At 32.8% G+C, this 10,912-nt stretch overlaps 2 long non-coding RNA genes across 7 annotated transcripts in view; one reads left to right on the forward strand and one right to left on the reverse strand.

Annotated features, from left to right (window-relative positions):
• LOC107643598 overlaps positions 1 to 2,336 on the forward strand; it is a 3,526-nt gene extending 1,190 nt beyond the window's left edge. For 3 of the 5 annotated variants that reach the window (XR_002362882.1, XR_002362884.1, XR_002362883.1), the window contains 4 exons: positions 420 to 700; positions 1,666 to 1,869; positions 1,978 to 2,070; positions 2,143 to 2,336. This is a non-coding gene — a long non-coding RNA (uncharacterized LOC107643598). Of the gene's footprint in view, positions 1 to 419; positions 701 to 1,256; positions 1,571 to 1,665; positions 1,870 to 1,977; positions 2,071 to 2,142 lie in introns of those variants that run through there. The other 2 variants (XR_001620940.2, XR_002362885.1) reach the window with 2 other exon arrangements.
• The window catches only part of LOC110271984, a 23,625-nt gene extending 18,311 nt beyond the window's left edge, over positions 1 to 5,314 (reverse strand). Inside the window, exons 1-2 of one of the 2 annotated variants that reach the window (XR_002362886.1) lie at positions 5,291 to 5,314; positions 2,828 to 2,832 (exon numbers count right to left, since the gene is read on the reverse strand). This is a non-coding gene — a long non-coding RNA (uncharacterized LOC110271984). The remainder of the gene's footprint in view (positions 1 to 2,827; positions 2,833 to 5,290) is intronic. The other variant, XR_002362887.1, reaches the window with a different exon arrangement.

The raw sequence follows: 10,912 nt of genomic DNA on the forward strand, positions 1-10,912 counted from the left end.
GTTGCTTCGTTTGAGTTGTGTACATATGTCTTGTGTCTTCAGAACCACTTTGTAAATTCAGTCTTGATGTTTATGAATAATGTATTATTATGATATATAATTTGTGATTCTTCTCTGTATGTGATGCCTCATTAGATGCTCTTCTTGTTATTTATTTTTTCTGACACAAGGTTAGTGTATCAAAATACAAGATTAGTGCCATGCTTTGTTTAGCTTTAGCAACCCAAAATTGGAAGCAAAACAAGCTTTGGTCATAGCTCCTTTTCTCACAAAACATTAACAAGTGGCTTAAAAACAACTCATCAATTACTTTATGATAGTTAATACTCAAGACTTTTCTGCTCAGTTTTTGAAGTTTACAAGCCGACAGTATTTTTTTTAATTTTTATATGAATATGGATTTGATTGAAATTTTACAGAGGAGTTAGGCATTGGTGGTATCAATTCTGTGATTCTGGTTTATAATAGTGCTATGGCAAACAAGAAAGACAAAGCTTTAAGGTCAAGCATCTTAATGAGAGATATCATCTATGAATAAGAAGAGCAAATTGAATTAGGTCCTGTCAATCCCAATTAATATCATCTATGAAGAAAAATAGAGGATTGAAAAATGGTTCTATGGTTAATATCATTGGTGAGTTAGAAGATACTGCATCAAGCCCTTCACAAACACCTTTAGTATTTCATACTAATGATGATGGTAAGTGATCCTTTATTACATTTTTTTAATTTGAGTTTACAAAGAATCAATTGAAAAAAAAGTCATATATAATTTGTGGTTTATTATAATCTAAGACATGTTTGTTCTGATGCGTAATGAATCATGATGATGAGAAAGTGAACTTACGGTAATGTGTTTTGTATATATACACATGAATAAAGCCAAAGCTTCTTAAGAGTTTTGTTCTAGGGAAATTTTGAGTTTATTCATTCAAAGTGATGCTGGAACTTTTTGTTAGCTAAATATTTGGGTTTATATTGTGTTATTGGATCACCATTTTTATTATCATAAGAGTTCTTATGAGAACTATTATACTTGGCTCTTTGATATACAGTGGTCATTGCCAATTTTCAGAAGGGAAAACAAATAAAGATTCTGAATTAATTTGAAATTGTACTTTTATAAGATTAGATTGAATGAATAGATAGATGTCTTTTAAAAATTATCTCCTCTCTGTTCTAAACTTTCTCATTCTTGATAATAGGACCAGTTTTAGCACCCCAAGTTAATGATAATGATAGTAAGTAATCATTTTTATGTTTAGTTTAATATTAATAATAAATGTGTAGTATTTTCTGTATAATTGCCTTTTATTTATTGATTCCCATAACAAGACCAGCAACTAAGAGAAAAAGGGGTCCGACAAAGTGCCTTAAAACTCATGGTTTAAGCTATGAGGATCGGTTGCCAATTAGATTAAATAAGTATGGTCAACCAATTGGTTGTAATCGCGCCAAATTAAGCAGTCATTTGGAGACTTTGGTTAGAAATGCACGCCTTGCTCCATTGACATACACAAGTTGGCATGGACTTAAAGATAATTGGGAAGATTTGTGGGAAGCTACCATTGTATTACATTTTTACACTTTTAACTTAGGTGTTTTTCTTTTATTGATTTTAAAAACTAAATATTAATTAACATATCTATGTTCATTATGGTGTAGGAAAAGTTTGACATCGGAGTACTTGGTAAAGCGTGGGTTTTCAAAACCTTGGGTTCATCTTGGAGGACATATAAAAGTCGGTTGAAAACACAGTATTTTAAGGAAAACATGTCACTAGCTTACAATATGAAAAATTGTCCTCGTACTGTTTCACTTGATCATTAGAAGATTCTTATTCAATTTTGGAGCTTTGATATGATTAAGGTATACTAATTCTTAGCATGCAATTTCCTTCATACTATAATTAGTTATACTAATTAATTTTGCTACTTTTAGGCTTAATTATTCAATTATCTTTTTATGATTTTAAAGGAACAAAGCAAGAAGAATAAAGCTAGTAGAGCAAAGAATACAAGTCAATATACAACAGGATCAAAAACATTTGCTGAAATACGTGAAGAAGAGGTAGAATTAATGTGTTTACATTGTCTTATTTGCATTGGTTATTTTTTAGTTAATTGTGTTTTTTCTTAATAGGCAATGAAAAATCCTGATAGAAGAGAACCATCTCGCAGGCTCTTTATTCTTCTTCTACTCAAGAGATTTTCGACTTGAAATTGGAGAAAAAGAAGCATGATCAACATAAGAAAAAATTAAAGAAGAAGAAAGTGGTGTGTTAGCAATATTGAGATGACAAATTAAAAAAGATTAGATTTTATGTTCTATTTTGTTTGTTTGAATTGTTAATATTGATTAAAGATGATAAAATAGAGAAGATTTAGATTTTATAATCTTTTGTTTATTTTAGAATTGTTTTGTGGTAATTTTAGACAATATTAAAGAAAAGAAATTTAATTGGCTTATTAATTTTCTTTTTATTATACTTTGTGTTTATTATGTATTTATCTTCAATGTTTTGTGCATTTAAATTAGTGGCATTACCCTTCTAATGTATATAAAAATAAATAAATAAATGGTTACATATTAAAATATGAATAGTAAATAGATATTATAGCTATAAATGTTACCAAAAATTTATGGTAATATTTTTTTTATTCTTAAAGAAGAGTTTTTGTAACATTTTTTCAATGTTAGCAAAAAAAATAGACCGTAACATTTATTAGAGTGTTGTTATAGAAGATTTATTGTAATATTTTTTAAGTGTTACAAAAAATATCTATGGTAACATTTTTTAAGTGTTATAAAAAATATCTATGGTAACATTTTCTTAAGTGTTACTATGAATGATCTATTGTAACATTTCTTGTAATATTACTATAGAATATCTTTTGTAATATTTTTATTAAATGTTATTAAATCTTTAGAAAAATGTTAGTAAAATTCTTTAGTAACATAGAGTATATTTAACATTTGTAAAAATGTTGCTAATATACATAGGTAACATTTTAATATGATTTAGTAATATTTTTTAAATGTTAGTGAAAGTCAAATATGTAGTAGTGAAAGGGGAAAAGTATAAGTCTGTAGACCTCGGGATTAACCCCATTGGTCTTAACAGTGTCACAAATTTGCAAGAATTTAGCTAAGAACTGATGAGGATCTTCCAATGGAAGTCCATGAAACTTGCAATTCTGCTGCATTAGAGAAACTAATTGAGGCTTAAGCTCAAAGTTGTTTGCTCCAATTGCAGGAATTGAGATGCTTCTTCCATAGAAGTCGGAAGTTAGTGCAGTAAAGTCACCAAGCACCTTCCTTGCATCTCTAGCATTGTTGTTGGGTTCGGCTGTCATGTCTGCTTCTTTTTCGAAATTTTCTGTAAAGTCCTCTCCGGAGTGTTGTGCTTTAGCTTCTCTTAGCTTCCTCTTCAGAGTCCTTTCAGGTTCAGGATCAGCTTCAACAAGAATGTCTTTATCCTTGTTCTTGCTCATATAAAAAAAAAGAAGAGAACAGAAAAGAAGAGGAATCCTCTATGTCACAGTATAGAGATTCCTTTATGTGTCAGAGAAAAAGAAGAATAGAAGAATGAGGTAGAATTTCGAACACACAGAGAGAGAGAGGGTTTGAATTATTAGTAGAAGAGAAGTGTTAGTAAATAAATAAATAAATAGAAAGAGATGAGAGAGAGGGTATTCGAATTTTAATTAAAAGAAAAGAAAAATATTTTTGTTTTTATTTTAATTATAAGTTAGAACTCGAAATTTAAGAAAAGAAATAAAAGCAAATTGAAAACTAAATAAATTAATTAATTAAAAAGATTTTTGAAAAATTTGTTAGTTAGTTTTCAAAATTAATGAGAGAGAAAAGTAGTTAGGTGGTTTTGAAAAGGATAAAAAATAATAAACTTTTTAAAATTAAAACAAACAAGTCAAGTGGTTAATTGAAAAAGATTTGAAAATAAATTTTGGAAAGATAAGAAGTTAGAAAAAGATTTTGAATTAAAGTTTTAAAAAGATATGATTGAAATTTATTTTGAAAAGGAATTGAAAAAAAAATTAAAAAGATGTAATTTTTAAAATTAAAGTTGATGACTTGACTAACAAGAAACTAAAAGATATGATTCTAGAATTTAAAGATTGAACTTTCTTAATAAGAAAGTAACAAACTTGAAATTTTTGAATGAAAACATTAATTGTTAGCAAGGATTTTCGAAAATATGAAATGAAATTAAGAAAAAATTTTGAAAAATTAGTTTTTTTTTTAAATTTTTGAAAACATTAAAAGAAAAATGAAAAAGATTTTGAAAAATTTTAAGAATGAAATTCGAAAATCATAAAAAATGAAAAAAAATTAATTTTGAAAAAGATTTGAAAAGATAAAATTTTTAAATTGAAATTTTGACTTGACTAACAAGAAACAACTAAATTTTAAAAATTTTTGACCAAGTCAACTCAAAATTTCGAAAATTATGAGAAGAATAAGGAAAAGATATTTTTTCTTTTGAATTTTTAATGAGGAGAGAGAAAAATAACAAAATGAAACAAAACATAAAAATTTAAGATCAAAACAAATAATGCATGCAAGAATACTTTGAATGTCAAGATGAACACCAAGAACACTTTGAAGATCATGATGAACATCAAGAACATATTTTTGAAAATTTTTAAGAAAAGAAAGACATGCAAGACACCAAATTTAGAAATTTTTAATGTTTAGACACTATGAATTCGAAAATGCATATGAGAAACAACAAAAAACACAAAACAAGAAAATCCCAAGATTAAACAAAGAAAATCATCAAGAACAACTTGAAGATCAAAAAGAACACAATGCATATATTTTCGAAAATTTAAGAAAAATTAAAACATGCAATTGACACCAAACTTAAAATTTGACACAAGTCTCAAACAAGAAACACACTTTTTTTGTTTTATGATTTTATTAAATTTTTTTGTAATTTTTTTTTGAAATTATTTTGGAAAAAGAAAATAAAGAAATTCAAAATTTTTAATAAGAATTCTAGGATTCATGAAATGTTAGTCTAAAGTTTCGGTCCAAAAGAATTAGACATGGCCAAATGGCCAGCCAAGTTTTTGCATAACAAATACATACAACAATCCAATGAATAAGAATTCAAAGGCTCCTTCAATAGCTGCAATGATAAGTTAAAGCTTCGGTCCAAAAGATTAGACATGGCTTAATAGCCAGCCAAGCTTTAACATATCTTCATGAAGCTCGAAGGTGGAATTCATTCTTAAAAATTTTGATGAATTTTTAGAAAACTAACTTTTTTTTGAAATATTTTTAAAAACTTTTTGAAAGGAAAATAAAGGTTGAAACAAGAAAAAAGGTTACCTAATCTAAGCAACAAGATGAACCGTCAGTTGTCCAAACTCGAACAATCCCCGGTAACAGCGCCTAAAACTTGGTGCACGAAATTGTGATCACACTTTTCACAACTCCGGTACAACTAACCAGCAAGTGCATTGGGTCGTCCAAGTAATACCTTACATGAGTAAGGGTCGATCCCACGGAGATTGCCAGCTTGAAACAAGCTATAGTCATCCTGTAAATCTTAGTCAGGTGGATTCAATTGGTTATGAGTTTTGTTAATTGAAAGATAAAAAAAAACGTAAATTAAAATAAAGATACTTATGTAATTCATTGGTGGGAATTTCAGATAAGCGTTTGGAGATGCTTTGTTGCTTCTGAACCTCTGCTTTCCTTTTGTCTTCATCCAATCATGCATGCTCCCTTCCATGGCAAGCTGTATGTTGGTGGATCACCGTTGTCAATGGCTACCATCCGTCCTCTCAGATGAAAAATACCAGGTACGGTTTCTGCACAGCTAATCAACTGTCGAATTTCTTGTCTCGGATGAAAAATACCAGGCACAGCTACCGCACGGCTAATCATCTGTCGGTTCCCACTTGTGTCGGAATAGGATCTCTCTATACTTTCGCACACTGTAACTGCGCCCAACATTCATGAGTTTGAAGCTCGTCACAGTCATCCCTTCCCAGATCCTACTCGGAATACCACAGATAAAGTTTAGACTTTTCGGATCTCAGGAATGCTGCCAATTGATTCTAGCCTCTACTACGAAGGTTCTAATCTCACGGACTCGATCCATGGATTAGAGACCCAAGAGAATATACTCCGGCTGTCGTCCGATGACTACGTTGAACATCATGTAGACCGCTTGTGGTTGTCAGGCACGCGAGTAACGAAGATAGTGGGTGATGGTCACGGGTCACCCCTTCATTCTGACTTAACTGAATTAAGTACGAGAGTATATCTTGGAGAAGAAGTAGGCGTGAATTGAAAGAGAAACAATAGTACTTGCATTAATTCATGAAGAACAGCAGAGCTCCACACCTTAATCTATGAGGTGTAGAAACTCCACCTTAATATATATTATTACTTGTGTTTATATGTACACAGTTCTCGTAATTATCTTTTTAAGATTTATAACTTGAATCGCTGACTCAGCAGCCTAAAAATGTGACACCCAGCCCCCTTGTTGTAACATCCGGCTAAACCATAATTAAATAAGTAATAAATTAAAATATGGGCAAAAAGGGTTGGTAAATTTAGAATTCATAATTTGAAAATTTAACTATAATAATAATTGGATTCAATGAATTTCTTCGAGTGAAAAAATATAATTTTCTGCAGAAAAATGCTTAAAAACGCATACTGGTATTATAACCGGCATATCAGCTTAAATCTGTCCAACACTGCGACTAAGAAAATTAATTATGAGTAAAGAGGGTTAAGAAATAAAAATTCATAATTTGGGAAAAAGGAAATAGTTAAAATACACATTAAAACACTAATCTTAAATGTTTTGTCTCAAAACTAGGCCAACGGGCTAAAATGAATGAACCGAGCCCAAGATGGCCCAAGCCCCAATATATAACCTTCATTAACTCAGTCATTCAGCAACCAAACCCCCTGATGACATGTCACCATGTCATGTTTTTCTATGCTTATTCATACAAGAAATTGATGATTTGTGCTTGAATAATGAATGCTTTTGTACTTAAATTTTATATTTCCTTGATCTTTTGATTTTATAAATTTTGTAAGAAATAAGAAGAAAAAGAAGCAAAAAGCACAAAATAAGCTAAAAAGGAGAAAAAAAGAGCTTTGGGGGCACACTTTAAAGTTGGTGCACATTTTGGAGCCTTAGGCCACACTTTTAAAAGCGTGGCCCATGACCAAATTAAAGGAGATTGGCAATCAGCACACAAAGCTCCGCTCTTGCCAAGAGCAGAGCTCTATCGTGATACAAAATGAGCTTGGAAGCAAAATTTTCGCTAAGTTAAAACCTGGGCGCTCACAGCATGACCATGCCTCCTTCAAAGGGCTATAACTTGAGCTACAGATGTCCGATTGATGTGCTTCTAGTTGTGTTGGAAAGCTGACATTCAGAGCTTTCTAATGATATATGGCAATTTATATTTGGCATGAGTGAAATGCATCTTTAAGGACAAAAAACAAGCAAAAATAGACCAAAGTGCAACCACCAAGATTCGAAGAGGGAGACCAAGGGAAGCCAAGGAAGTAGAGCTCTCAAGGAGAGCACAGCGCTCTCTTGGAGAGCATTATCGTGCTCTCTCCCAAAGAAAATGCAAGGAAAATAAGCCAACATGGCTTCACTAGAATTCGAACTTGAGACCTTCCACTCAAGGTAAGGTGCTACCTCTTTTTGCTTCACAAAGAAATTGCTCCCCAAATGCTTCCACCGAGGCTCGAACCTGGAGCCTCTCTTTTGAAGCACCAATGCTGCACTATTGGGGAGAGCTGAGTGCTACCCTGATGCTGTCCAGGGAGCTTGTCATGCACCAAGAGAGCCTTGGCAAGCTTGGATGCTGCGCTCTTGGGGAGAGCTGAGCATTGCCCTGGAAGCAACACCCATGGGCCAAAATTTAATTAAAATTCCCTTTGAACATAATTCTTCACTAATTGAACCAAGGCCATCCAGACCCACTCTTCCTCAAATCCAAAGCAAGCTAAGCCCATTATCATCACTCAAAGGCACAAGGATCAATTAGATTAGGATTTTTATTTAAATTGTAATTTATTTTTAATTTCAATTTTATTTTATTTTTTATTTTGTAAAAAGCCTATATAAAGGCATCATTCTCATTTCATGAGAGGAGGTCAGCTCCATTAGAGGGCATAGAGGTTGGCTCTAACAGAGAGCATTAGAGGCTGGCTCCAAGAGGGAGCAAAGAGAATAGAGAGCTCACTTTTACATTTTAGCTTGAATTGGGGAATTGGGATTGAGAGCTGAGTTCTCTTCCTCCTGGTTCTCACTTTTGCATTTCTTACTTTCTGTTTTTGAATCTTGGATTAAGAATTGAAGGAATTCTGTTTCAATCTTGATCTAAGATCTCTCTTGTTACTTTCTGCATAATTTCAAAGAATTGTGGTTTGGATCTAAGTTCTCTTTATTACTTTCATCTTCTACTTCTGCAATTGTTTTCTACTTCTTCTGCAATTATTCTCTTGTTGGATCAAAGAAGGAATTGAGATCTAGACTTGTTTTCTAGTCTCCTCCACCCTTGAGACCCTCAACTTTTCTTTTAGCTATTGCAACTTAGTTGAATTTAGTTTCTGCATTGCTTCTTCTAACAATTCTTCTTTTCTGTTTGAGATCTGCTGCATCCCATTTCATACTCTAACTCTCTGATTGATTGCACTTTATACTTTCTTGTTGAATTTTAATTCCCAGCATCCAGCTCAATTTACTTTCAAGTAATTTAATTCTTCTGCACTTCACAATTTCAATTTTGTTTTAATTCCTAGCATCCAATTTCCTTTATTCTTCCTGCAATTTAAATTTTCAGTTGCTTGATCTATTGCTTTCTTTAATTTCCAGCACCCACTCCCCTTTACATTCACTGAAATTTACATTTCTTGTCATTTAAGTTTCTTCAATTTACATTTCTTGCTCTTTAAGTTTCAATGCAATCTACTTTCTGCACTTTATAATTCCTGCAAATTTACTCTCTGTTGCTTCAATTTCACTTCAATTCACATCAATGTTAGCTTGACTAAACTAATCACCCACTAAAGTTGCTTGATCCATCAATCCCTGTCGGATCGATCTCACTCTAAGTGAGTTTTACTACTTGATGTGACCCGGTACACTTGCCGGTGAGTTTATGTGTTGGAAATTCATTTCCAACCCATCAAGTTTTTGGCGCCGTTTCTGGGGATTGATTAGATTGACAATGATTAAGTGAAGTGGAGGTCTAGATCAAGCACTTTTTCTTTTCTGTTTCTTCATTTTTCTTTGATTAACACACTAACTGTTTGAATTTTTGCTTAAGCTAACTAAAACCTCACTTTAGCAATAGAGTGAAGTTTTCCTGGTTTCACTGGTTCTGTGCATTCCCTATGTCTTTGCTCGTTGAGTATATGACAGAAGCAATTTTCTTCCATTAATCTTTTAAGCCTATCAACTGTTTGACACATTGTGTCAACTGACCCTCTAACCCCATTTTGGCATGAGTATATTCAATCTTCATTTGGATTGGTTATGATTGTGCAGATCATGGAGGAGAACCCAACGAATCCCAATCATTGTGGGAGTAGTGTCCTCACCCCAGATGACAATGCAACCCATGAATTGAAGTATCCGCTCATCACCATGAACGATGTTGCTCAATGGCTTGAAGCCTTCCCACAAGGAAGCATCATCAGATGGGAGAATCTAGTGAGTGAATTCCTGGCCAAGTTGAAACCACCCCAGGAAATTGGTAAGCTAGAAGTAGAAGTGCAACCATCCACACAGGAGAAAGGAGTGATGAAAATTGAAGGTGTAAATGCAATCATAAACCAAAACAAGCAGATGCATCAACAAACTCTGTAACAACTGGAGTTGATAGCCAGAAAAATCGATCGGCTGCAAGTTACTGCAGTAAATACACACAACTCATGCTAGAGGCCTTATTCTAATTTGAAAATGGAGGGATACCAAAATCAAGGACAAAGGAACTTCAATCATAACAACTTCAGCAACAACCAAAATTACCCAACACGTAACATCAACCATTTCCAACACTCACAAAACACACACACCCAGCCTCACAATCGTTCTCAAAATCACCAGAATACCTCTTCTACATCCACATTTTACCCACACAATGCCTATGCAATTAGCCCCCAGAACTTCCCACAATAACCACAACCAAATCCAGACTCTCAGAGAATCTCTAATCTAGAGATGATGATGGAAAAACTTATGAAAAATCAAGAGACAATAAGCAAAAACCAAGAAGCCTCAATCAGAAAACTTGAGAGGCAAATGGAACAAATAGCTAAAAACATTGTAGAAATTGATGAGAAATGGGCAAACACCTTCCCCAGAGCTACTGAAGATGACCTAAAAGACAACGAAAAAACTACTAGATGGGAGAAATGGAAAGTGATTATAGAGGAAAGTAAGAGAGCTATGGAAAAAGAAACAATCATCAAAGAGAAGCACCACATAGAAGTTCCTCAAGAAGAAATAGAGGAAAGGAAGCCCACAGTAGGAGTAGAAGATCAAAGGCAACATAATTCTCAACTTCCATGATCAAAGGATGGAGGATGTTAAGCTAGTGACAATAAAGAAGCGCTTGTTGGGAGGCAACCCAACCTGAGGTAGTGTTCTTTTCATAGCTATTTTAATAAAAAAGGTCAATTAGTTTTATCTACATTGCAAGAAACTAAGTTTGGTGTTTCACACCAAAATAATCTAAGGGAGAATGAAGTATTCTCAGTTTGGTGTTCCACAAAAAAACTTCATCATAAAACACATTCTCACTTTCTGCATAATCATAATGCCTCTGCAGTTTTATTTTTCTCTTTTGATTTAACACTTTTTCATTCTACTTGCTTTAGTCATTTTTCT

The sequence above is a fragment of the Arachis ipaensis genome, chromosome B05 (assembly GCF_000816755.2).
Source record: "Arachis ipaensis cultivar K30076 chromosome B05, Araip1.1, whole genome shotgun sequence".
NCBI classification, from domain to species: Eukaryota; Viridiplantae; Streptophyta; class Magnoliopsida; order Fabales; family Fabaceae; genus Arachis; species Arachis ipaensis.